Consider the following 24,964-nt stretch of genomic DNA (forward strand, 5'->3'; position numbering starts at 1 on the left):
GCTTATAATTAATATTACTGAAGTGTGTGAAAGTATATACACAGTGTGGTCTTCATTTAATATATAGACTTGCATTTCTAAAGTATGAATATTTTATGATATTTAAAAAATGTCTGAATTATAATTTGTCTTTCAACTTAAATGGTAAGAGCAACATAACCCGTTTTAGGTATGATAATGTAACCTATGTTCATAAGACACGTCCTCTTCTCTGTGCTATTATACTATTTCCTAACTGACTCCCTTGCCTCTACTACTAACTTTCTCTCTGCACTAGTGACAAAATGATTTTCTTAAAATGTAAAAACAATCTTAAACCTTTTTATTACAATCATTCACTCAAAAAAAAAAGTAAAATTTAAATTCTCTTGCATGAAATTCAGTGCCTTTCACAATTAGACAATAACTACATGATATGAAAACCATTCAGGATTGTTTGTCTGAATTAATATATTTCTTTGGTGTCCTTGTGCTTTACTCCTATTATTCCTTTACTTTGGCATTTGCTCTATTCTCTGGTCTGCTAACACTTTTTTATCTTCAAGATCTATTACTGTTGAAAACTCAAAGATATCTACTTAGTCGAAATTAGGTGTTTGGGTTTCCTCAGACCTTTCTATATCTCTTCATTGAGCCTGTGATTTGTTTCTGTCTTCCTGACCTAGGATATTATGTATATGACTACTATTTACTCTTGAAGGTAGGAAAAGATTTTATTTATCTTACATTTAAGTCAAGTAACCACAGTGTCTTCAAAAATAAGGTGTTTTTTCAAGTTAAATTGTACTAAATGATGGATTCTCACTTACTATTTCTCAGGATTCCATGTGAATAGTGTGGGATGTGCTATTTTTAAAAGACTGTCTAAAAAACCCCAAAGGGTTTTTAAATTTTGTATTATTAAGAAAAAGATACTAAAACTAAAGTGGATTAACTTCATTTAAATAAAAACATAAGAGAAATTAGAACTTCTCACTTTCTAAAGAAAAATGCAGAAGGGAAAAACTTGAAATATTTTTGAAATAAAAACATTAACATGAGAAATAGAATGTGACAAGCTTTAGTATGTATGTAGATAGAACCATGAAAATAAAAGTGAGAAGTGAAACAAGTCAGAGATAAAGAGGAGAAAATAGAAGGTTAATTAATTAATTAAGATAACATGTATAATTGGAGGCCCTAAAGAAAAAAAAAAAGATATTTAAATATTTAAGTCCATAAACTGAGACCATTCCCCAGGTAACAGAAGGCTTGAGTGAACGTATTGAAAGGACATCTGAATAATTGTGGAAAATTAACCAAAAATGATCAACCCCAAGATGCAATATAGACTGGGAATGTCATCACATAACCAGTAAGTACATCTAACTAGAAGATTTTGTCTTCTAAATATCTGTTATCTAATAAAAGAAACCAGGGGTCCTGGAGAAATGGTTGACTCTTTGTTAGGAAAAGACAATACAAAATGAGTCTGGAAGATCCTGTGGCCCCATAAAAGAAGGAAATGATCAAAAAGTGATGGGAAAGTGTAAAAAAGATGTAGGGAACGCTTTTTTCTTCCTGCTAAATTGAAGTAACAAGAAACTGGATTTAACATCCTACCTGAAACATAACAAAACAATATATGAGATAATGGTTTCAAGACATGGGACACAAGGAAATAAAAATGGTGATCCCTGATAGATAGGAAACAAACAAGGTGTGTACTGTGATTGTCCCAGCTTGCACTTGAGTTAGTTTCCAGGTCATCATTGAAGGAGGGGAAACCTAAAGAGCTCACAAGAGCTCCTAGAGTTAAAGATATGCAACTGAGAGTCTAAGGCAAGTAAGATGGCTAGAGTTTATAGGGCAGAATACTGCTGATGGATCTGTTTTGAGGGTTGGGGAATGCATTCAGTGTTCCAGTGGTACACAAATGCTCCCCGGTTTTATCTTGCTGTTGAGCTCTCTCTTGTTTTCTCTGCTCTTGCACATAGTCTTACATTCAGCCAGAGATGTGTGAATAACACTCTTCAGTCTCTCACAAGAGTGCATGCATCCTTGCTCATGTCCCCAGCTTTCTAGACCTCTGCCATCCACATCAAAGCACACTATGTCCGTCTCATTCCCCAGACTGCCCTGATCAATTTCAGACTAGTCTGTCAGTTTTTTGCTTTTTCTAGTCAGGATTGCTACATCACTGGCCTTCTCCATTCATTTTCCATTGATTGGTATTGCTATAATTTCCAGTTCCCAGGAGCATGGAGTTTTTCTGCCCCTCCCAGTGTTGTTGGTTGTCACAGCACTACTTTTACAGTGTGGAAGTCAGTGAGGGAAAAGGGGTAGTATGGGGCAGCTCTGGGTTAAAACTGCATTTCAGTGATTTGTCTTAAATAAAATGCCTCTTGATTTGTTGTTTGCCTCAGTTTCTAGACCTGTTTTTGATAATCTCATCCAGTTTTAGAATTGATTTGTGAAGAAAGATTGTGTGTGTGTGTGTGTGTGTGCGCATGTGTGTGTGTGTTTCTCTCTCTGCAATTCTATAACTCTTTTGGTCAGAGTCCCTGTGCTGTAGTTCCAGACTATTTGGCTGAAATGGTCACACCAAACCTCTCTGGCTGCCATTTTTAGTCAGCATTATAATAAAATATTGGTAAGAAAACTCAAGAAACCCTCCATTGGGAGAAATCTAACCATTGAATTATTTGTAATAAAGTCTTTATATATATAACTCGAGAGGCATTATATTAATCTGTAAATAGTTGTTTTTTAGTCGCAGCTCATTTCCAGTATGTGTGGGCATAGGCCATTCACTTTTTACCTTCAAATCTCAATTTCCTTTTATAAGATAAATATAAACATTCCTTTATATAAAATAGAGTTATTTGCCTAGATTTTGGAAAAGACCTTTTTTGTAAATCTTTTTTTGTTTCAGAAATTTTATAGCCCCATGAGGAAATAGCAAGGATGTCAGTTTTCACAGCAAATACCTAGGAAGACTAAAATAAGCGTGGTTGATATGTGACTTGTTCCCAATCTAGGGAGAAAGAAGATGGGGTTGAATTCCTATTGCCACATGTGGATATTAATATTGTAATCAATACTTAATTTGAGATATATATTGGTTATACATAACTAATTTTAGACATCAGTCATGAAAAAAGTAGTACTTGCCAAAAATCTTTTTATTCAGGATATTGTAAAAGGGTTGAGAAGGGTGTGAAGAAACACTGGGATTATATATATGTCAGATATAATGGCATTGGACTGGCAAAACATAGGCTAATGTGTCTTTTGGATATTGAAACTCAGAGCTTCCCAGACTGGATATTGTGAAGCTTGAACATCATTAAGTTGAACGATTTTCCTTCAAAATTTTCCTTAAATGAATTTAATTTACTTAATTAAAGTAACTAAATATAAAATCTTGTGATGGCTTAAAGGTCAAATGCTTGCTCTATTTTAAGAAGTGTAAAACTATTCAAATTGAATGATTTACTATAAAGGAAATTAAATTCAATTATTCATTTGAGGAAACTGTAAAAAGATTTTCTTTGGTATTTGTAGTCCCTCTTATATACTGGCACTTGATACAGAATTTGCCCTAGCATTGGTCCCTGGCCTGTGACATGATGTAATACATGAACATCATATTTGTTCTAAATGCCCAAGAGTGGAAAAAAAAAAAGTTTTCCTAAGTCAGACTCCAAAAGTGGTAATAATGAGAAGAAAATAATATTTATATATGTTTATATTCTTTATAAATTACTTAAGCACTGCCCTCCACATTAAAGAGGAACCATGTCACTAAGCTAAGATGTAATGTAAGCATAAGATACACACAGGATCCGTGCAAATCAATGGATACTGTAAACAGGTCATCCTAACAAGCTATATCAGTAAACAATCTGCAATTATTATATATTTGTTCATTGGGTTGTTTACACATTTATTATTGGGCAAGTTGCTATGTACCATTGATAAAAAGTAAATAGTCCAAGGGCTAAGCTATTTATAGTTTAGTTAAAAGTTGAGATTGTTTGTGCCTCCTATGCGTTGACTTTAATGCGCATACTAATTATCTGGGGATTTGTTAAAAATGAAGGGCCTGAGATTCAGCATTTCCAACAAGCTCCCAGGTGATTGATGCCAATGCTACTGGTTGATGAATGAGACTGAGTAAAATGAGCTAAAGCATGTCTTCAGTATTCTTATACAAAATATCTCAAGAAGTCACTTTTAGAAGACATGAATGAATGGTCATGTTTTGTGGAAATTTCTCTTTTATACCATAGTTGAATGAATTTAATGAGGTGAAAAAGGCAATAATTACTAATAAATTATTCTCCCATGTACTTTTATTTAATTTTGTATTGTTTAATATTTGTATGCTCACTTGTGGTCTTTCCAAGTTTGTAAGTGCACTTTATTCATTCATTGTATCTCATACTTATTTTTTTTTTTTTTTTTACTCCCCAAACAACCAACCTGTTGTTTTATAAATAAACATTCTTTGAAGAGGTTGAATGCCCATCAAATGCAGAGGCATTTCCTTTGCCAAAAAGGCTTGAAGAATTTGACTTAGATTTGGAAATTTTGGAAGGAACATTAAATAAGCCAAGTTTAAAGAAATTATTTTTGTTCCAAAAATAGATCAATCTAGTCACGGGCACTAAGGAACCAGAAAAAAAAATAGAGTTTTGTTGTTGTTGTTGTTGTTATTGTTGTTGTTGTTGTTGTTGTTGTTGTTGTTGTTTTGTATTTCAAATTTAAAAGCTTTAAAAATGTTGGGCATATTTATCATTTAATGTTTGTCACATGAGTTTCATATGTTAGGATCAGTGTTTGGGTTGAGCATGACTTTCTCTGTCATGCTTGGACAGTTTTTTTTTTTTTTTTCTTCTTCTGCTTTTTTTCTGGGAACATTTTAATAATAGTCAGAATCCAGTCAGTCTTGGCTTTTGCTTTTTACTCCCATCCCTTTTCTGCCATCTTGCAGGCTTGGGTACTTGCCTACAGTTTTTCTACTCCTAGATATCACCAGACTGTTTATTGGACAGATTCTCTTATTTGATTTCATCTTGCTATGAAATATTAGGGTAGCAAAAAAAAAAAAAAAAAAGAAAGAAAAAAAAAACCAGAAATATTAGGATAATAGAGATACTGAAGGAAAAAATAAACTAAAAATCAAAACTTCATTAGCTGTAGTTTGTCTCTGGGGATTGGTAATCACTTCAAAACTGATATCATAGCAAATCACTAAAAAGTCACTCTTAAATAAATTGATTATAAACAACAGGAAGTCATGAGGCAGCTTCCCTAATGAATGAGTTCACCTATCCCCGCTCTAACCCAGAGAGTTGGAGAAGCTGTAGGACAGCATTCCTTTCCTGCTGATTAAAAGCCCAACTCTGTATGTAAATCCTTACTGCCCCTGCCTGTAAGTCTCAGTGAAAGAGGCAGGTGGCAGGCTCAAGAAATGCAAACTAACATAATCAGGAGTTAAGTAAGGGGTACAGAGAGAAGTAAGTTTTTGTCGTTGGGAAAAAGATGGAGGAGCATCATCTGGAAAATAAATATACTTCAATAGAATTTAGTATTGAAATTAGTAGTGTTAAATTTTCAATAGAGCCTCATTAATTTTGGCACATGCAATTAAAATTTTGTGGTTCAGTATGCAAGATGAAGTACACATGAGGAAAATGTTAAGTCAGAGGGTAGGAAATGTATCAGAATGGAAGAGAAACTGCCTCACGTTGGGGAGGAGATTTGGTCCCTCAGGCAAAGGTGTGTATATCCAACAAGCCATTAAAATCTAGGATTATGTAAAAAATCTGCTTGGTTTAATAAAGTTCTAACACATACTCGTAAAAGGACATGCACAGAGAGAAATTATTCTGTCAATCATCAAAAATATAATGCTATTATCTGTAAATGAGAAGAGAAGATTTAGGGGTCAGATCAGGGTGAGCAATTTATGTTACTGTTTCTGCAGTAAATGACAAGGGCTTATAAGAAAAATATAACTGATATTTCAAGTAACAGCAATGTTTCCTTTCTGTATGTGAAAAGTACACATACAGTTTAGGCCAGTGTGATAGAATTAGGAGGTCAGGAATTGGCTTGATTTTTTTTTTTTAAACTTCAGAATTTGTAATTTTATTTTATTTTTATTTTTTATTGTTTTATTTTTGTTTATTTTTATTTTTTATTATGATTTTTTAATTTTTTATTAACATATAATTTATATTAGCTCCAGGGATACAGGTCTGTGAATCATCAGGCTTACACACTTCACAGCACTCACCATAGCATATATCCTCCCCAATGTCCATAACCCAACCATCCTCTCCCTATCCCCCTCCCCCTGGCAAACTTCTGTTTGTGAGATTAAGAGTCTCTTATGGTTTGTCTCCCTCCCAATCCCACCTTGTTTCATTTTTTCTTTCCTTATCCCACAAACACCCCTATGTTGTCTCTCAAATTCCTTATATCAGGGAGATCATATGATTATTGTCTTTCTCTGATTGACTTATTTCACCCAGCATAATACCCTCTAGTTCTATCCACTATTGGATGGATCATCCAATTGTTGTTGCAAATGGCAAGATTTAATTTCTTTTGATGGCTGCATAGTATTCCATTGTGTGTGTGTGTGTATATATATATATATACCTCATCTTCTTTATCCATTCCCATCTGTTGATGGACATCCAGGTTCTTTCCATAGTTTAACTATTGTGGACATTGCTGCTATAAAAATTCAGGTGCACGTGCCCTATCGGATCACTACATTTGTATCTTTAAGGTAAATACCCAGTAGTACAATTGTTGGGTTGTAGGGTAGCTCTATTTTCGACTTTTTGAGGAAGCTCCATGCTGTTTTCCAGAGTGGCTGCACCAGCTTGCATTTCCACTAACAGTGTAGGAGGGTTCCCCTTTTTCTGCATCCTTGGTGGCATCTGTCGTTTCCTGACTTGTTAATTTTATTGGCTTGATTTTTGTCTGCAGAGTCATTCAGGTGACATTAGCCAGTAAACAGGTCAAATATGTGAAGGCTTTATTCATGTATGAAAATACCTGTATGAATGTTACTGACTTTCATACTACTCATTGTTCTTTGGGGGTAGCCATAATTCTGACGTGGTTCACAGAATTCCTCCCTTGGCTCTATATAATCCCTTCCTCTTGAGTGTGGACAGGACTGTGAATATGATGAATTTCACACCCATAATGAGATTACATTCTTTGTAAAATAAAGGGATTTTACAGATATAATTATAGCCCAATTCATTTGATTTTGAGTCAGTCAAAAAACTGAGATATTTTAAGTGGGCCAGAACTAAACAGATGAATTCTTCAAAAGACTTAGCTCCTCCTTGAGTCAGATTTGAAGCACAAGAGAAGTTCTCCTGGTGGCTTTGAAATAACAGTTGAATGGTGAGAGGGTCTTTAGAGGAGGTCATGTTTCAAAGAGTTGTAGGTAATATCTGGGAGGCGAAAGTAATTCCCAACTAACAGCAAACAAACAAAATGGAACCTTGGGTCCTACAACTACAAGGATTTAAATTCTGTCACCAACCTGAGTGAGCTTCTTAAGAACATTGAGTCTCAGATACATGCCAGCCAGAACAATATATTGATTTCAACCCTCTGAGCCCCTGAGCAAGAACCTAGTTAATACATGCCAGACTCCTGACTTAGAGAATCTATGAGATAATAAATGGGTGGTTCTTTAAGCTTCAGAGTAGTACTACCATTTTGGAAGAAAGTTTAGGAGTATCTTAAAAAGCTGAATTTAGTCCTTTTTTTTCTTTTTTTTTTCAAGATTTTATTTATTTGACAGAGAAAGAGAGAGCACAAGTAGGCAGAGTAGCAGGCAAATGGAGAGGGAGAAGCAGGCTCCCCATTGAGCAGGGAGCCTAATGTGGGGCTGATCCCAGGATCCTGAGATTATGACCTGAACTGAAGGCAGATGCTTGACCAACTGAGCCACCCAGGTGCACATGAACATAGTCTTAACATACAATCCAGCAGTTATGTTCCTTGGTACTTACTCAGTTAATTTGAAAATTTATGTTCACACAAAAATTTGCATACAAATATTCATAGTATATTTTTTCATAATTACTATAAAGTGGTAGAAGCAGCCCAGATGTCCTTCCATTGTTGAATGGATAAACTGTGGTGCATCCATATGATGGGCTGGTTTTCAGCAATAAGAAGAAACTAGCTCTCAAGCCATGGAAAGATAGGAAGAAACCTTAAGTGCATATTCAAAATGAAAGAAGCCAATCTGAAAAGGCTATAAATTGTATATGATTTCAAATATATGAGATTTTGAAAAAGGCCATAGTCCAGAGATAGTAAAAGAAAAAATAATGGCTTCCACAGGTTTCAAGGAGGGGAGGAAAGATAAATAGGTGCAGCAGAAGGGATTCTTAGGGGAGTGAGATTTTTATGTTACTATATTGATGTTAACTATATTTATGTTACTGTATTGATATTATGTTACTATAAAGATGGATACATTATATGCATTTGTCAAAACCCAAAGGTAGAACTGTACAACACAAAGAATGAAGCTTAAACTATAGATTTTAGTTAATAATAATGTCTTAATATCGATTCATTAATTGTAACAGATGCGCTGCACCACTGCTAGATGTTAGTAATTGGAGAAATTATGTACATAGGGAGAGTTATTTAGAAATTGTATTATCTGTACTCAGTTTCTCTGTAGATCTTAAAACTGTTCTAAAAAACATAGTTTATTTATTTTAAATGAAAAGTAGCATCTCAAATGTGACTGAATTTTGGCTTCAGCAAGAAGGCATGGTGAGTCTGTGGCACACTATTGAAAAGAGGGTTCTTGATACTCAATTCTGAAATTTTGGCATATAGGATAATGAGATCAGTGTCTCTAAATAATTCTGGTTTCTCAGGAACAGCAAGGGAAAAAAAATGGATTTCTTTATACAATGTCCTGATATTGAAATGTTGGAAATAAATTTGTTAAACATTTTTTGAACATTGTTTTGGAGCTAGATTTAGACCCAAAGCAGACAACTTTTACCTTCGATTATAGAAAATTCACTGCTTGATATAATGGTCAAAAAAAAAAAAAATAGCGGTGGCAGATTTCATTTTGTTTGGTACTCTCAACAAATGAAAACTCAGTAAATTGGTGTGTCATCTTTCAGTATTGCGTCTTATACTGGCCAGTTCCCTACAAGGTGGTCACCTTTGAAGCAATGATCCAGGGATGCTGTCTGGGATCTTTTCTTTTTGGGTTGCTCAAAAATACTCTAATTTAGTGGCAGTGAACTCTTTTCTCAAGCACGGGAAATGCTCTTCCTCTGTCACAGGAGTTACAAATTATACCATTAGAAAAGATATGTAGCAGCTGCATTAGTCAAATAGTAGGTATACTGCAGACTAAGGAGACATTTCCAGAATGAATGGTGGCCTTTAAATCCCTTGATGTCCATCTTGTAATCAGTTAAGCGATAGTACTATGGTATGGCCAACTAACTGTATTTTTCTGACCACAGAACTAATAAGAGGGTTAATTAAAAACCCAAATTGCAGACTGCTTTTAAAGAAGTGAAATTTTACTTTCAGTCACATAAAGCTATTGCAAGGAGAAAAGCAAAGAAGTGCTTAAGTGAGATCCTTAGCCTGTTAGCTGCAGTGAACAGATAAACATGATTTATAGAAGGTCATGCACTGTAACTTCTGTAATTATAATAGATGATTCTTAAAATTTTGAAAATATACTGTACTTGATTATGCTTTAAATATATACTTTCAAATTGGATACAGTTAATCCTAAATTACTGTATATCTGACTAGCAATATTAAAAGTGTTTATAATTTGATACTTAAAAAAAAATGATTGAGCATTTACTGTGAAAAATAACCAGATGGAATTCATAGATAATGCAACAATAAGATTTGGTCCTTTTTCTCGAGGAACTCATACATTACAAAAGAGAGAGATATATGCAATGTCAGGACAGAAGTTTAGGGAAAAAAATGCTTTGGGGACCCCAAGATGAGGCTTTCTTAAGAAGAGGTAGCATTCGAGCTTCAATCAAAATGGAGGGGATTTTAACCAATGAGATGGGTGTAAATACAAATAATGGTATAGACTTTGGAAAATATAGACAGAGCTTTGGGTCCTAGACAGATAATATGTTTGGTGAGGGAAGAAAGGTATAGTCAGAAAAGAAACTGAAATTTTATGTTGTTTCAAGGTAGCCCACTCTTACAAAATAAATTCCAATATTTTAAGCATAAAATTATACTGTTATCCCTGATACCTGCCAGATCATAGGCATTTAGTTTATGTATATATGTATATTTCCAAAGATGCTGCCATTATTAAGTGTACATCATAGATATTAACAGAAAAATTTCATGAATATGAAACTAAGATGATACTTTCTGGAAAATCCTGGGTATAGGAATGTTCTAAGATTTTGAATAGCATATAGTCATTACAATCTACAAAAAAAAAAAAAAAAAAAAAAAAAAAAAAGACTTGTTATTTTCAGGTGCACAAAAATCATAGGAAATGGTCTCATCAGAATCATGAACAAAGTCCTACCTATCCCAGAAGCTCAGGACCACAAAACGGGACTCCATGGATAAGGAGTGAAAAGTTTGTCGAAAGTCAGATGTGAACACATTTGTGTACTGTGAAGATTATAATAGTGTCCTTCCTTCCTCACCATTGTGGCATTTAGCTACTAACATCAGTGTTATGCCAAACACAATAAATGTTTCTGGAGGTACATCAGGAAGCACTTATTCAGCTAACTACTGAGATTTATAATGATGAGTAGATTCTGAGAAGTAAAATGGATGCAGATAAGTTCCTGATATTCAGAATTTTCTATTTACATTTCTCACATGTATTTTATACTATCTGCATATAGTTAATGACATCTATTAAAATGTCACTGAAGTTAGTTGTAACATCAGGATAAATGGATTGCTTGATTTATATATTTATTTTAGAATAATATATATAAGCAATATGTGTTTATTACCAAGCTCTGAAAAATGCAAAAAGGTGCATGGAAGGAAGCAAGAGATTATTTAGAATCCTACTACTCTAAAACAACCGGTATTAAAATTTAAAGTTCATAACTTTAGACATTCAGTCTAAATCAATGGCAGGTAGGATGCCTAGATACAAAAATAACTAGAAGGATGGGGTCAGGTTTTACCTATTATTGTAGCAAGATCATATATTTTTCTCAGTTAATTTGAATTTAGTCAAAGAAAATAGAAGCTAGATCAAAAGGGAAGAAGTTACCAAAGTATAAGATCAAGGTTTCATGACACAATAAATACAGTTGCTGAAAGATATTTCTAAAAAAAGATTCAAATATTTAAAAGATTATTAGAAACTTAAATATGTTTTCCTTTAATTGAATAATTCAAGTATATAGTATTAAGATCATAATAAAGATCATTTAATTTGCTCTTTTATACTTCCTCCCACCTCATTTCCTTTCTATTTCCCAATTTTTAATACAGATATTATTTTTTACTTTCTATAAAATAAATTTTATATTATTAAAATCCCTATATTAAAAGGGATTTTAATATTTATATTTCTTCTTCAACCACATATTTATAGCTGTTTAATCTTAGTTTTGTACTGAATTAATTTGATGTTTACACCATTACTATGCATCATTTTTCAATTATTAATTTCAATTCATCTCTTTTTAACTTGATTTCATCTTTAAATTCCTTTTTATCTTTTTAAAAAAGATTACATGACCCCCATGGAGTAAATCCTCACTTTTATCATTTGAAATGTCTGGCTAGTGTCTTTCTCTTGGAAAAGGTACATGGCTGGGTGTATTTGTGGCTAACCACATTTTTCCCTCCCCAGTCTTTGTAGGCATTGACCCACTGTGTTCTGACTTTTGATATTACAGAAGAGAAGTCCGAGTTTAGTCTAAATTTTTTTTCCTTATGGGTGACTCGCTTTTCCTACCCGGAAGCCTGAACAATGCATTCATCCTCTGTGAATCTCAATAAGTTACCATAGTTTGCCTCAAAGTGGAAATAAAGTCCTAGAGTATTGCACTCCTTTCTTGATACATTATCTTGTTTTCTCTTCCATGATTCCTCAGTATTGTTCCTCTTATATTTATTTCAGAAGTTTAACAGCTTTGGGATGTTTTGATGTCGAACATTTTGAATCATTTTTTGATATTATGCATACAACATGTGTTTTCACAGCATAGACTCAATTACTAATTCCCTAACATTTTTCCTGTATTTCATTTGTGAATAATTTATCTGTTAGTACTGTTTTAGTCAACTAGATCTGCCATAATAAAATACTGCAGATAGGGTGACTTGAATAACAGAAATTTATTTTCTCAAAGGTCTGGTGACTGTAAGGTCCAAGACCAAGGTCCGGCAGGCTTTAGTCTCTATGGACGGTTTTCTCTCTAGCTTGCAGACACTAGAGGGAGAGCGCAGGCAAACTCCCTGATGCTGCTTTTTATAAGGGCACTAATCCCATCATCAGGGCTCCTCTGCCTCATCTAAATTTAATTACCTCTCAAAGACCCAATCTCCAAATACCACTACATTGAAGTTTAGGGCTTGAACATATGAAATTTTGGGGGGGACACAAACATTTAGTGCATAACAAATATATTGAGCTCTCAGTTTCAGGATATAAGTGAAATATAGATTACATTGTTTTATATGGCATTTGTATTTATCATCTTCTCTCTAATTACTTTATTCTGTTTTTCTGTATCCCTTCAGAGTGATTGTCTCAAGCTTTTCTTCAACGCCAGTAATTTGATTTTTCTCCATATCTGTTTTGTTCTTATTTTTTCCAATGTGTTTATCAGATTATGTTATGCTTGATACATTCCCTTTGCTCTGCTTTCTCTTTTTTCTTTTAATACATGTTTTATTGAATTCAAATTTTCACTGAGTTCTAATCAAATTCCACTATTGTAGGGAGCTCTTTTGTAGAATTTGTTTCTACTCCTTTGGTTATGTTTGTTCCAGGCAAAGTTTGAGGAGATGCCAGCTCATTTATTTTTCATCTTGTTCTTAATGCAGGCTGGTAAATTCAGATTAACTATGTATTCTGACATAGTTTGAGTAATTGTTTTTGACTCCTCGTCTAGCTAATCTGGCTGAACCAATAGATATGGTCCCAGCTTTTCCAAGTTTGTAACATAATGTCATTTCCCTTTCTTTATTAGATTGTTGCTGATGAAATTATGGTTTTTAAAATATTTTAAGTTTTTTTTCTTAATTATGAATTGAAGGAGAACCCATTTGTGAGTGAGTCAGCTTTTTTTTTTTTTTTTCTTCCCTGTTTACCCAGCATCTCCAAGGCCATGGAACTAAAAGAGCAGTTATTGCAGGGAAAAATTTTTCTGAGAAGACTCCAAGAGAAGAGAGAGCAAGAAGAAAAATCTTGTATTTGTAGGTAAGTTAACAATGCTTAAGAGAAGGAATAAATTCAAGGTCTTTTTGAAGAACTTGATATGAAGAACAGAGTTTGCATTTTATCTGGATGTATTCCTCACACTTTAGAAAACAGTAGTAAATGGCCAACTAGGTGCATTACAGTCATGATGGTGAATGCTGGGTGCATTAAATTTCTGCCCATGACAGAAGCATGAGTAAATAAGAAAGTTGTTTGTTTGATAAAATATATGTAGAAGACTCAAACACATTTTGTATGGAAAAATGTTTATATGTTAATAATCCATAATAATCTATATGAGCATTATCTTGAAATGAGCTCAATTATTAAGAGGAGTGACACTTATGAACTATGTAAATTGATATCCAGTTAACTTGCTGCAACTATCTTATTAAACACCAATTAAGTGTATTAACATTCTTTACAATTTCCTATATCAATATGAATTTAAGTGTACCTTTATTGCCATTGCAATTTTGAGTTAATTACATAGTTAAATGATTTATCTTTGCATAATTATCAAGCCTTACCCTCTGTTCTTCAAAAAAATAAAATTGATAACTTTATAAACTCTGAAAGTAAGTCCCCCAAACATCACTAATTCCCTAGCTTTGTACAAATCTTTGTTTTGAAGTAAAATGCAGATTGCACATGGTTTATGGTAGCTGGATACTGATTTTAATTCTTCATTTGAAATAAAATATGAAACAACTACATAATGCACCTAAAAGCCATCATTAGATCTTCAAATTATTTTATTTTCTATTATGATTTTATTTTCTATTATGTTAACATCTTCATAGACAGATTTTTTTGGCAACTGAGAAGTTTCTTAATCAAACACGATAAGAAGGAACCTATTAGAATATTACTATTTTAGATCATTTTGGCAAGACATGGTTTATTTTGCTTCACCAATCCCTTGAATATCTAGCATGGTAACAACATTTTACCAAGTTTGAAGAAGTTGAAAACACCTTGGGGCTTTGAGGTCAGATAATTTGGGGTTTAGTGTCTCTCTCAATTTTATATCTTCAGTCATAGAAATCAGTGACATTTATGATATTTAGCCTATTTGCTCATTAGTAAAATGTGGATGGTAACAACTCCTGCATATGCTTATGCTGAATATTATATCTAATTAAATGCATATATGCATAAAATCATAATACTGTGAATAATATTAATGGAATTCTATACTCAGTAAAACCTGGCTTTTATTCCTATTGTATTTTTTTTTATTTTAGACAATTTCGTTGATTTTTATATACCATGAACCTACTGCCAAATAATTTTACACATGATTTATGAATGGGATGGATCTCAGGGCATCTCTTACTCTTGAATGAGGGAAACAAAAAAAAAATGCATGCATATGAAAGACAATTTGGTCATTCAAATTTGGTTATATACAGGACTATTGCCTTGTTTCATTTAACTCATTAAAATAAAACTTAAATGTTTAATTGTCAACCCTATATTTATACAAAGAGAACTTCTTAGACATATATTTACTTATGGTTCAACAGTCAGTGCGTTGGTGAAGCTGAATCCAAATTACTGAGAGCAGGAATGCCAAAAAAATAAATCCTAACTCCATGCTTGACAGGCAGCCATTCTTTGGAGCCATGCACGTATTTTGGCTGTGGTACCTTTTGCTTTTCTGTCTTAGAGTCACAGCTCAGTGCCCAGCAAATGTAGCCTGTTCTTCACGACATTGCTGAATGATACTCACATGTACGTTTTAAATGGAAAGGCGTAACTTTTACTGTGGACTATTTTCATGAACTCTGCCCAGCACCATTTCCTTCATCTCAGTCCTCACTTTACCTCTGTGTGGAAAGACTACATGGAAGCCAGATTGCTTCCCTTTCCTCTCCTTTCCTTGCTTAAGCAGTGATGATCACTTCTCTGTTTGGCATTGTCACTTGTTTCTTTGTTAATCTGTGCCTGTTTAAGTCTTCTATAAAACCTGTAATAAAGTCACCTATAAAGCCATCAGATGTCAGGTACAATAACAAATGACTCTGGAAACAAAAATCACCCTAATGAAATAGAAGGAAACCTAAAATCCTTGACCATGTGCTTCCAATTAAAAATGTTTCCTCTGGCTTGCCATTATTTATAGCATTGTTAATGGTGGAATTCACATGGAAATAAATGTCTTTCTTGCTGGTGATTATTCATGAGACCCATGTGCCTGTAAGTACCTCAAAGAGAACATTCTCTGTGGTGGTTTGAGATTGAGGATCACTGAGAATTGATGGAGAAGGCTGAGGAAGGATTTCACCTGTAGCTTCACAATAGTTTCATTGAGCTCTGGGTCTGACTGATAAGGACACACAATTGTGACCACTCCAGGAAATGTACGGAAATTAGTTGAACAATTCCAGTGTGACTCTGGAATATCAAAATTACAGTTTATACAGATAGTGGCTCTTTACAGTTAACTAAACAACAAAAATAAAGCTCCTTTAACTTGTCAGAAAACAAGCATTTGGATAAAAGTTCTTGTAGAACCCGTAGCCCACATGGCCAGTCAGTAGCAGCCGCATTTCCTTTCTGGTAGTTGATAGCCTACCGTCCTATTTTATTTCTTCCCAGAGTTCTTAATTTAGATAGGAATTTCAAAGATCTCTCCCCATTTCATAACTAACTGTAAAAGACATCCATGAAAAGAGAAAGATATGATTAGTCCTAATGATAGCTTTCATCGTTGACTACTCTTCAGGCATTCTACGTACGCTTCCTTCACAAAACAGCTCTGCGATGTAGGCATTTTTTTTTACAGTGATTTTACATATGAGAAAACTATACCTGAGAGACTAATCACCCCACACGCTGTTATCCAAACAGAACTATTTGTCTCTTGAGCTCATATTCCTTGAGCTACACCATCCTACTGATGAGTTAATTGACTAACCTATGAGTTCATCTTTTCCACATCATTACAGATATCATTCCTATGAACATATATCCCCAAATCCCCACAGTTATCTTGCATAATTACTTTAATACCTTCTTCTGGAGTCTGTATAAGTTTAGTCACTCAGAAGTATCTCCTGTGTTCTCAAGAATATATTGTTTCTTTTAGAGTCTGTATGTCCTCTAATTATCTGTTATTGAAGGATTCTTGCCTGGTAACTTAATTCTACTGGAATTAATGTGGAATGAACACATGAATGCCACAGTGACTTAACCTAATCTGCTGTGTCTGGTAGTACATGCATGGTGTGGGATGGCAAGGTAAACATTCACTGCCTCAAATACTTTAAGTTTCTCTCTTCTTGTGTTATAAAATGTCTCATGAGTTGAAACTCTCATGCATTGTGCAATCCCTTTTCCTTTTTTTTTTTTTTTTTTAACTTTTGCTTTTAACCCCCAAGGAGAGCATAGACAGATATAAGTATCCGGTCCCCTAAACTCATGATACATTGAGAAATAATTATAACAATAGTGATTGTACCAGCAAGAAGTTTTAATTTAAGTAAATATGCTACTTCAGTCTGTTTTATTTCACTCAAACATCCTGAACACTACCTTTTTTCCCCCCCTAAGTTAACAGTGTTCCCTGGAAGTTACTAAAAACTTGCTAAATACAGTCTGCAAAATCCATTCACATATTCTAGTCTTCTCTCTTATTTATCATTATTTTTTATTCTCTAGATAGCACTTCCATTTGTAAACCCTTAAATAGGTCTTAAAAGTTTTCATTATATAGTATTTAGTGGCATGTTCCACATTTCCCAACAATGATTCGAGTGTCTATGCTACTGTAGGTCAGTGTTTAGGGTTTCTTGTACTGCTGCAACCTAGTAAAGTTCTTGCGTATCTTGCCGAAGTCATAAACAAATGCTTTCTTTCTCTTTTATTGAAGGTTTTGTCTATTGCAAGAAACCATTGCTGATATTGTGTGATGGCCTAAAGGAATTTACTTTTTTTGGTTTAAGGCCACGACCTTTCTTTCCTAAAAGTTATTTCCTGCCCCCATTGAATGATCCAATCACTTCTGTCCTTAGTTTGCTGTTTTGGCACATTTTTGGATTCTAGTCTTCCTATATTTATAGATGTATAACGTAGAGTTAGGGGATTAAGTCCAGGAGATAAACTTGTCATCAGAGTGAAGGTGACTGGTAAAACCTCCTCCCACAGTTTTCCTGTAGATTAAGGTGAGGTTTTATAGTTTTCACCAGAGTCTTAAGGCAGTTTATGAACCAAAATAAGACAAAAATGACCTTTTATGCAGATAGTTAGATGTGTTATAAATAGGTAGTCATTTAACATTTAATAGTGAAAACCATAAAGCTTTCAGGAGGTAGTCTGGGAGAATATCCTTGTGACCTGGCATGAGTAAATATTTCTAAACCGAGCACTATCTATAAAAGGAATGCCATTAGAACTCAGAATTCCATTTGATCAAAAGACACCATGAAGAGTAAGAAAATACAAAGCAGGAGAAGATGTTTGCAATACATACATCTGGCAAAAGGACTTATACCTAGAATATATAAAGAAATCCCAGTAAAGCATTAAGAGACGGGCAAATACTTTAGAGGAGAAGCTTAACAAAAAATGGGCAATTCACAAAAGAATACATCCAAATGATTAATAAACATAAACGTAAAATTTGGCAAAATCATTCTGCATTAAATTAAAATTCCAATGAGATCAATGAGGTATCATCTACACTTACCATAATCGCTGAATTTTTTTAAAAAATGATAATACCCCATGCTGACTAGCATGTTGGACAAATGCAAATTATACTACTAATGAGAATATTGTTCAAAATGTTTGTTTGCAGAATCTACTCACAAAATGTTTGCAGAATCTACTAAAATAACACATGTAGCCTAACATTCCATATATACATGTGGATAGAGATGCTATATTATAGTGTGTCTATCAATAGACATGTCCACATTTGTGCATCAAAGAAATGGAAAAGAGTGCAGATAGTATCATTGTTCACAACAGCCTAAATTGGGCTAAGAGCTTCAAATGTTCATCATCAATAGATGGGATAAATAAACCATGGTACAGTCATGCAATGGAACACTATGCATTAATGAAAACAGTAAACTACTGGTACTTGCAAAAACCTAGATGAATCACACACATATGATTGTGAGTGAAGGAAGTCACTTACAAAAGAATACATACTGAAGATGTCCATATATATTGCTATAAAACAGGAAAATTAATCTACAGTGACAAAAGTCACAGTAGTGGTTACTTTCCTGTGGGTGAGTAATGACTATGACCAATTCAAATGTATACTCTATAAGCCTGAACCTATTTTGGTCTACATTTTGGCTACATTCATGCCCTCTTTAAGACCAAAACAAGAGAGAACATAATTCCGAGAGAAGCATAATTCCTCTCTAGCACCTGGGTCAGGTGTATTTTGTCAAATGGCATGGTTCTAGGGCTTCATATTTGAATGTTTTGTTCATAGAGGATGGATTTTTAGGACTGCAAGGACAGTAGAGATTATAATCTAACAGTTATCCTCAGGTCACTGATAAAACTCAGGTCTAGAATGGTAAGAACTTGCTTTGGGTCACTCAGCACGGGATAGAGACAGAACTGGAACTGTTGGTCCTAACTACTGGTTCCTTGCTCCTTTCCTTACTTCATGCTCTTCTTGTATACCCTTTTTGAGAAGCAATAATAAGATAAATGTCCAAAGATGGAAGGGGTTCATCAATAGGTTCTTTTCTTTCAAATAGACTGACTTACAGAGTTCTGTTTTTAGCAAGCTGTGATGTACAAATTTGCAGGCCAAATTCATTGTATTTCCCTCTTGTTTTAGACCATGACTTAGACTACAACACATGAATATTAGTGTTGTTAATCACTTACATAGCCCCATCACCTCCTCTTATGAAAGCCTCTCATTATCAGAAGGTTTTGCTAGTGACAACTTGGATGATGATTTTCTTTCTGTAGGAAAGTCAAAGGCATTGAAAGAGAGTATTTCATATGATTTCCTGAGCTCTGTGTTGTTTGTGGTATTTTCATATTAGAGGAGGTAAAGAAGTTCTCCAAAATAAATACATTATATAGTAGGCAGTGAAGGGGTAAAGCCACTTTTTTTCTGTAATCACAGCTTTTTCTAAAGTCATATAGTCCCTATAAGTGAGATAATAAAGTAACTCCACATTGGTTCCTTCACTTTCCTGGAGTTTAAAGTGTATTAATGGCTATTGGATTCAGAATAAATAAACTGGATGGAAAAATCATTATGTGAGTTCTATTTTCCAAATATCAATTTGGTTCCTAAGCACTCCAATAACTTACTCTTAATTTCCAGCTTGAAGCTTCTGAGAAAAATAGTTGAAATTTGGGGCATCATTTATTTTTCCCCTCTTGTAATAATGGGATGTGAATTCAGCGGCTGAGTTCATTGAATTTGGCATTAGCAGCTGATTCATCTCTTAAAAAAACACATATTTTACATATTGAATTTCATCCTTTGGGGGATAGAAAACAATAAAAAATGCATTGGAAAAATTAGTGGGAATGGTTGGATGAATAGACCCTTTCTTTTCTTGTTGTTGAATTCAATAGGATCATGTGAACCCCAGTTCTCTCTGCTAGGATTTAACATTGAAAATTAGTGAGCAGAACTGTTGAACAGAATTATGTCTTTCCTGGGATAAATGTTTCAATTTCCTTGTTTTCAGTTTGCATATGCTGAGACCTTTATATTTCACAATGCCACAAATAGGAAAGGTCAAAGATGGCAGATCACAACAGTAGGATATGTAGGGCAGTGTGTATGATCTACATGCATGCAAGTGTGTGGATCTTAGGGATCACCTACTGAAAAAATTCATTTTTTTATCACTAAAGCTTCTTTCCATATAAATAGGAACAATTAATTGGCACAAGTGACAAAAAGATAAACGGCAGCACACAACAAGAGCAGACCCATAATTCATACTCACAGTCCAAGGTCTTGTAAAGTGGTCCAAATATTCACAAAAGTTTAAGTTCCTACCTTGAGCAAGCAGCTAGTGAGCTCCTACTTGTATAGCTTTCTCTTGTGGCTTATTTTTCCTCCCCACGTCTCCTCCATTTCCAATTAGGGAAATCATGTAATAATTCACCCTTTTAACTGCCTTCTGCTAAAAACTAATGAACAAACTTAAAACGGATAAAATTTAAGTTTATTTCAATGGCAAAAAATATTATAGAAGTTACTGAATATAGATGTACTGAATAGATATTTATCCTCTAATTCACAAAGTCAGTGGCTGTTTCCTTCATTCCTCTCTCCCCCCTTCCTCCCTCCCTCCCCTCTTTCTATCTCTTACTCCTTCCTTCTCTTACTCCCTTACTGCTTGCCTCCCTCCCCTTTTCCTCCCTTCTTCCTTTCTTCCCCTCCATGATTTTTGTATTTGCATACCTATTGAAACCTAGAAGAATTTAATGAATACATCCATAACCTCACCTCCCAATGACAGTGACAGTAATATTTTTACATAGTGACATCCCAAATTTTGTGTATATAGTAAAAGCTTGTTGAGTGTAGAAATTGTGATAGTGGGGTCATACACACAAATTTGGTGATAATTCTTTCACCAAATAGGCATTTTAGGTTATATACTTATAAATAATTTCTAGAAGTTGTGTTATTTTGTCAACTCCCAACTTTGAAATCATGATTTACTGGTGTTCCGAGTGATACTTTAAGTATTTTGTCTTGTTTTGAGTCCAAGGTGAGCTTCATAAAACCATGCTACTTTCATAAATACGTATATTTAGTGCACCTTATTTCATAAATGTATATTTAACTCATATGTAATATTGATAATATTGAGCTGCTATTAAAAATAAACTTTACAGTGATTTGAGTGGAATGTATCTATTCCATATACTGGCACTGTATTTATTGAGTCAAGCTTCTAAGTACTTTCTCTCTTCATCTTCTATACAGTGACCAGATACACATTTTTCATAGTTTAAATTTTCTATGGTGTCTCTTTCTTGCCTCTTAGGTATCCTTTTTTATTATTTTATTTTTTTCACCATATTGAGTGTACTCTTTAGCCACCTGTTTCTTTACTACCCAAAGCAATCTACAGATTTAATAAAATCCCTATCACAATACCAACAGTATTTTTCCCAGAATTAAAAAAAAAATCCTAAAATTTGTTTGGAGCCACAAAAGACCTCAAATAGCCAAAGTAATCTTGAAGAAGAAGAACAAAACTGGTGTTATCACAATTCCAAATTTCCAGTTATATTATAAAACAGTGGTAATTAAAGCAGTGTGGTACCTCTTGGATATTTCTTGAAGAATAAGGAAAATGTCCCTTAATCTCCAATAATTATGAGACTACTCAAGAGTTCTTAAAAATACTGTGTATTTTCACATTACCATATTTTTTTTATCAAATCCAGACTGTTCCATCATACATACAGAAAACAGAACAAAACAAAACAAAACATAATCATGTACTCTCCCCAAACTTTCTATAACCTTCCCAAGCACAGATACACAACACTAACATACACACTCATTTTTCTCTTTAGTGGAATATAATCAACCATTCTTCAGAGTCCACACTATACAGCTTTCTCAGAATTGGCTATCTTGCCCAGCTCCCTCAGGAATTAGGGTAACTTTTGTCTTTGATCATGTGGTTATTAAATTTTTTTTTTAAGATTTTATTTATTTATTTGACAGACAGAGATTACAAGTAGGCAGAGAGGCCGGCAGAGAGAGAGGAGGAAGCAGGCTCCCTGCTGAGCAGAGAGCCCGATGTGGGGCTCGATCCCAGGACTCTGAGATCATGACCTGAGCTGAAGGCAGAGGCTTTAACCCACTGAGCTACCCAGGCACTCGGATCATGTGGTTATTATATGACATTAATCACCACAGGTTTTGCCACAGCCTAACTTACACTTTTGGAGGTCAAGAACTATGCCATTTTACTATGTGTCAGGCATTGCAATAGGACTTAAGGATTTTATTGAATGAAGGAGTAAATTATTGTGATCAATATTCATATTTAAGACACAGAACTAAAGTATTCTACCTCTGTGTGTGGCAAGAGAATTGCTCTGGGGGAACAAATTGATGAAAAACATCAAACTGGACTAAGCTCAAAGAAAATAAAGGACAATTATCTGAATAATTTGAAAACGATTTAGTTCATTTACTGAAGTCTTTAAAAGAGCAATAAACAGTGACTTTCTTGTATAAGGGGAAGGAGCAGGGCAATGGTGAATGTGCTGGATATTAAGAGGTTAATGAAAAATCATGACCTAGAGTTAAGTGGCTGTAGTTCAGCTCCTGTCTGAATGTATCTAAACACTCCCAAATTCTCCAGACTTTATTACTCATTTTTTAAAGCAAATTGCATTTATAACAATGAATAGTGTTCATTTGAGCCCAGAGATTTTATAGTGATACCAGGTATTTTTTTTTTAATACAAATTCACTTTAAAAAGCAAGACATTGAATTAGAATCTGTCTCCCTAGTACCTGCATTTTTCAGTTTTGAAAATGCTTGTGATTACTTTCTTAGGAAAAAGAAATGTTACATTTAAGCAGAAATGAATAAAACTGGAAAGAAGAAAAATAGCCACAAGGTTAAAAAGTTAGGGAAAAGCTGAAGGGAAACCAACACAGCTGCCCAGAACCATGGAGAAAAGCCTTTTGGGGATCCATAATAAATGAACATAGGTGATTAAATTTAATTCAGTAGTTGATGGTTCCCAGGGGCCAAGACTGGCTCTCGGTATATAAAATATATAACTCTGTGTTGGCTTAAACATCCACTGCCAGGCTATAGGAAACACACTTAATTCCACCTCTAACCATCTTTCACATGAGAGGTAATTTATTAAAGACCTTGCCCTTCCTTTTGGTATATGGTTCAGATTGCCTGTTTCTCTTCTATCATCATTGTATTATTTCCCAGAAATGGTGGTTTTTGTCAGGGAAATTTCCAAGGGCAAGGGATGAGGCAGATTGCTTCATCATTCTTTCGTTATTATGGCCTCCTGGATGAACTGAAAAAGGCCTTTTGCATATAAGCTAAAACTACATAAAAATAAGAAATATCGTTCTTTCATTCAACCAAACTTTCTGAGCTTCAGCTAGGCAGGCCATAGGGATATAGAGCTGAATAAAGGCAGCAGTACATCCGAGGCAAGCTCACACTCTGTAAAGAAGAGACACGGAACAAAATTACAGTAACTATACTGTATAAGAAGTTCTCGCTTTCCATGCCAGGCTTTGAGCAACCGACTGCAATGGTGCCCAGAGATTGGCACGTTTGTCTGGTTTAATTTTGTGTCTGCTTATCATTTGTTTTTATATAGGTAAGTGGTGAGAAACGGTTTAAAATTTTATACTGCCTACATAGTTTGGGAGCCTAAATCCAAAAAACATTAACCAGTTATGGTCGTTGAGACAGAGGAATGTTTAGCCTACTACTGATTGTCACATTATGAAGAGCGGGGCAGTTCTTCACCATTCATGATGATATGGTTGATGGAATTGCACCTAACTTCTTGGGATTTAAATAGTTTTCATAGATGGCAGGGAACAATTAACTACTCCCTGCAGAATGATTGATTGATTGATTGATAATTGCCCGAACACTTGTCTTCCATATACCTCAACATTGGGTCTTTTTATTTGAAAAGATAGGGTCAGGATTTCCAAACTGAGTTGTTGATCTATAATCCATGTTTTACAGTCATGAAATGTCGTTATATGATTATAAATATCTAAGTATAAAATGAGTTTAGTTTCTCTGAGTGTGTCAAAATGGTTGCATGTTTAAATTGCACAGATCAAGCTCCCCTTCATCTTGCCTGTGGCCATTTGTTGTAGATACCATATTGATGTAATATTTCCCTGAATCATATATATGCATTTTGACAATGTTATAGTTTATATTGGAAGAGCAAACTGTGGCTCTGAGGACCCACAATATCAGCCCATATCCACAATACTGCCATTCATATATCAAATATGAAACATTAGTTTTAAGATACACTTTAGCAGTGTAAATTCCCATAGATTTAGTATCTTAAAAAGTAATTATGTCAAAACCTCAAACATCATCTCAGGATGTTAATTTTAAGTATTGCTATCAAGTCTTACTTAATTTCTTACCCAAGGGTCTCTGCAGAGCAATAAATCATAATTTTATATTTATTCATATAATTATCATCAGTATAATATTTTAGCTCAGTGCTTTCTCAGATTCCTGTTGCTTAGCTTAGTTCTGTTTTTCCTAAAATTTCTTCCCTTCTTGGATAAAGGGTAGAACGTAAAAGTCCTTCAAAACGGATAAAGGGTATCCGTTTCTAAAAGGATAAAGGATAGAACGTAAAAGTCCTTCAAAACGGATTCAGTATTTTATCTTAAAATCTTTCCTGTCAACTCTTTCTCTCCTTGACACCCCCATTAATTCTATCACACATTTACAGAAATACTGATATGCTTTTGTTATAGGAAAAACAAAC

Source organism: Lontra canadensis, unplaced genomic scaffold (genome assembly GCF_010015895.1).
Source record: "Lontra canadensis isolate GAN:19392208 unplaced genomic scaffold, GSC_riverotter_1.0 scaffold64, whole genome shotgun sequence".
In the NCBI taxonomy this organism is placed as follows: Eukaryota; Metazoa; Chordata; class Mammalia; order Carnivora; family Mustelidae; genus Lontra; species Lontra canadensis.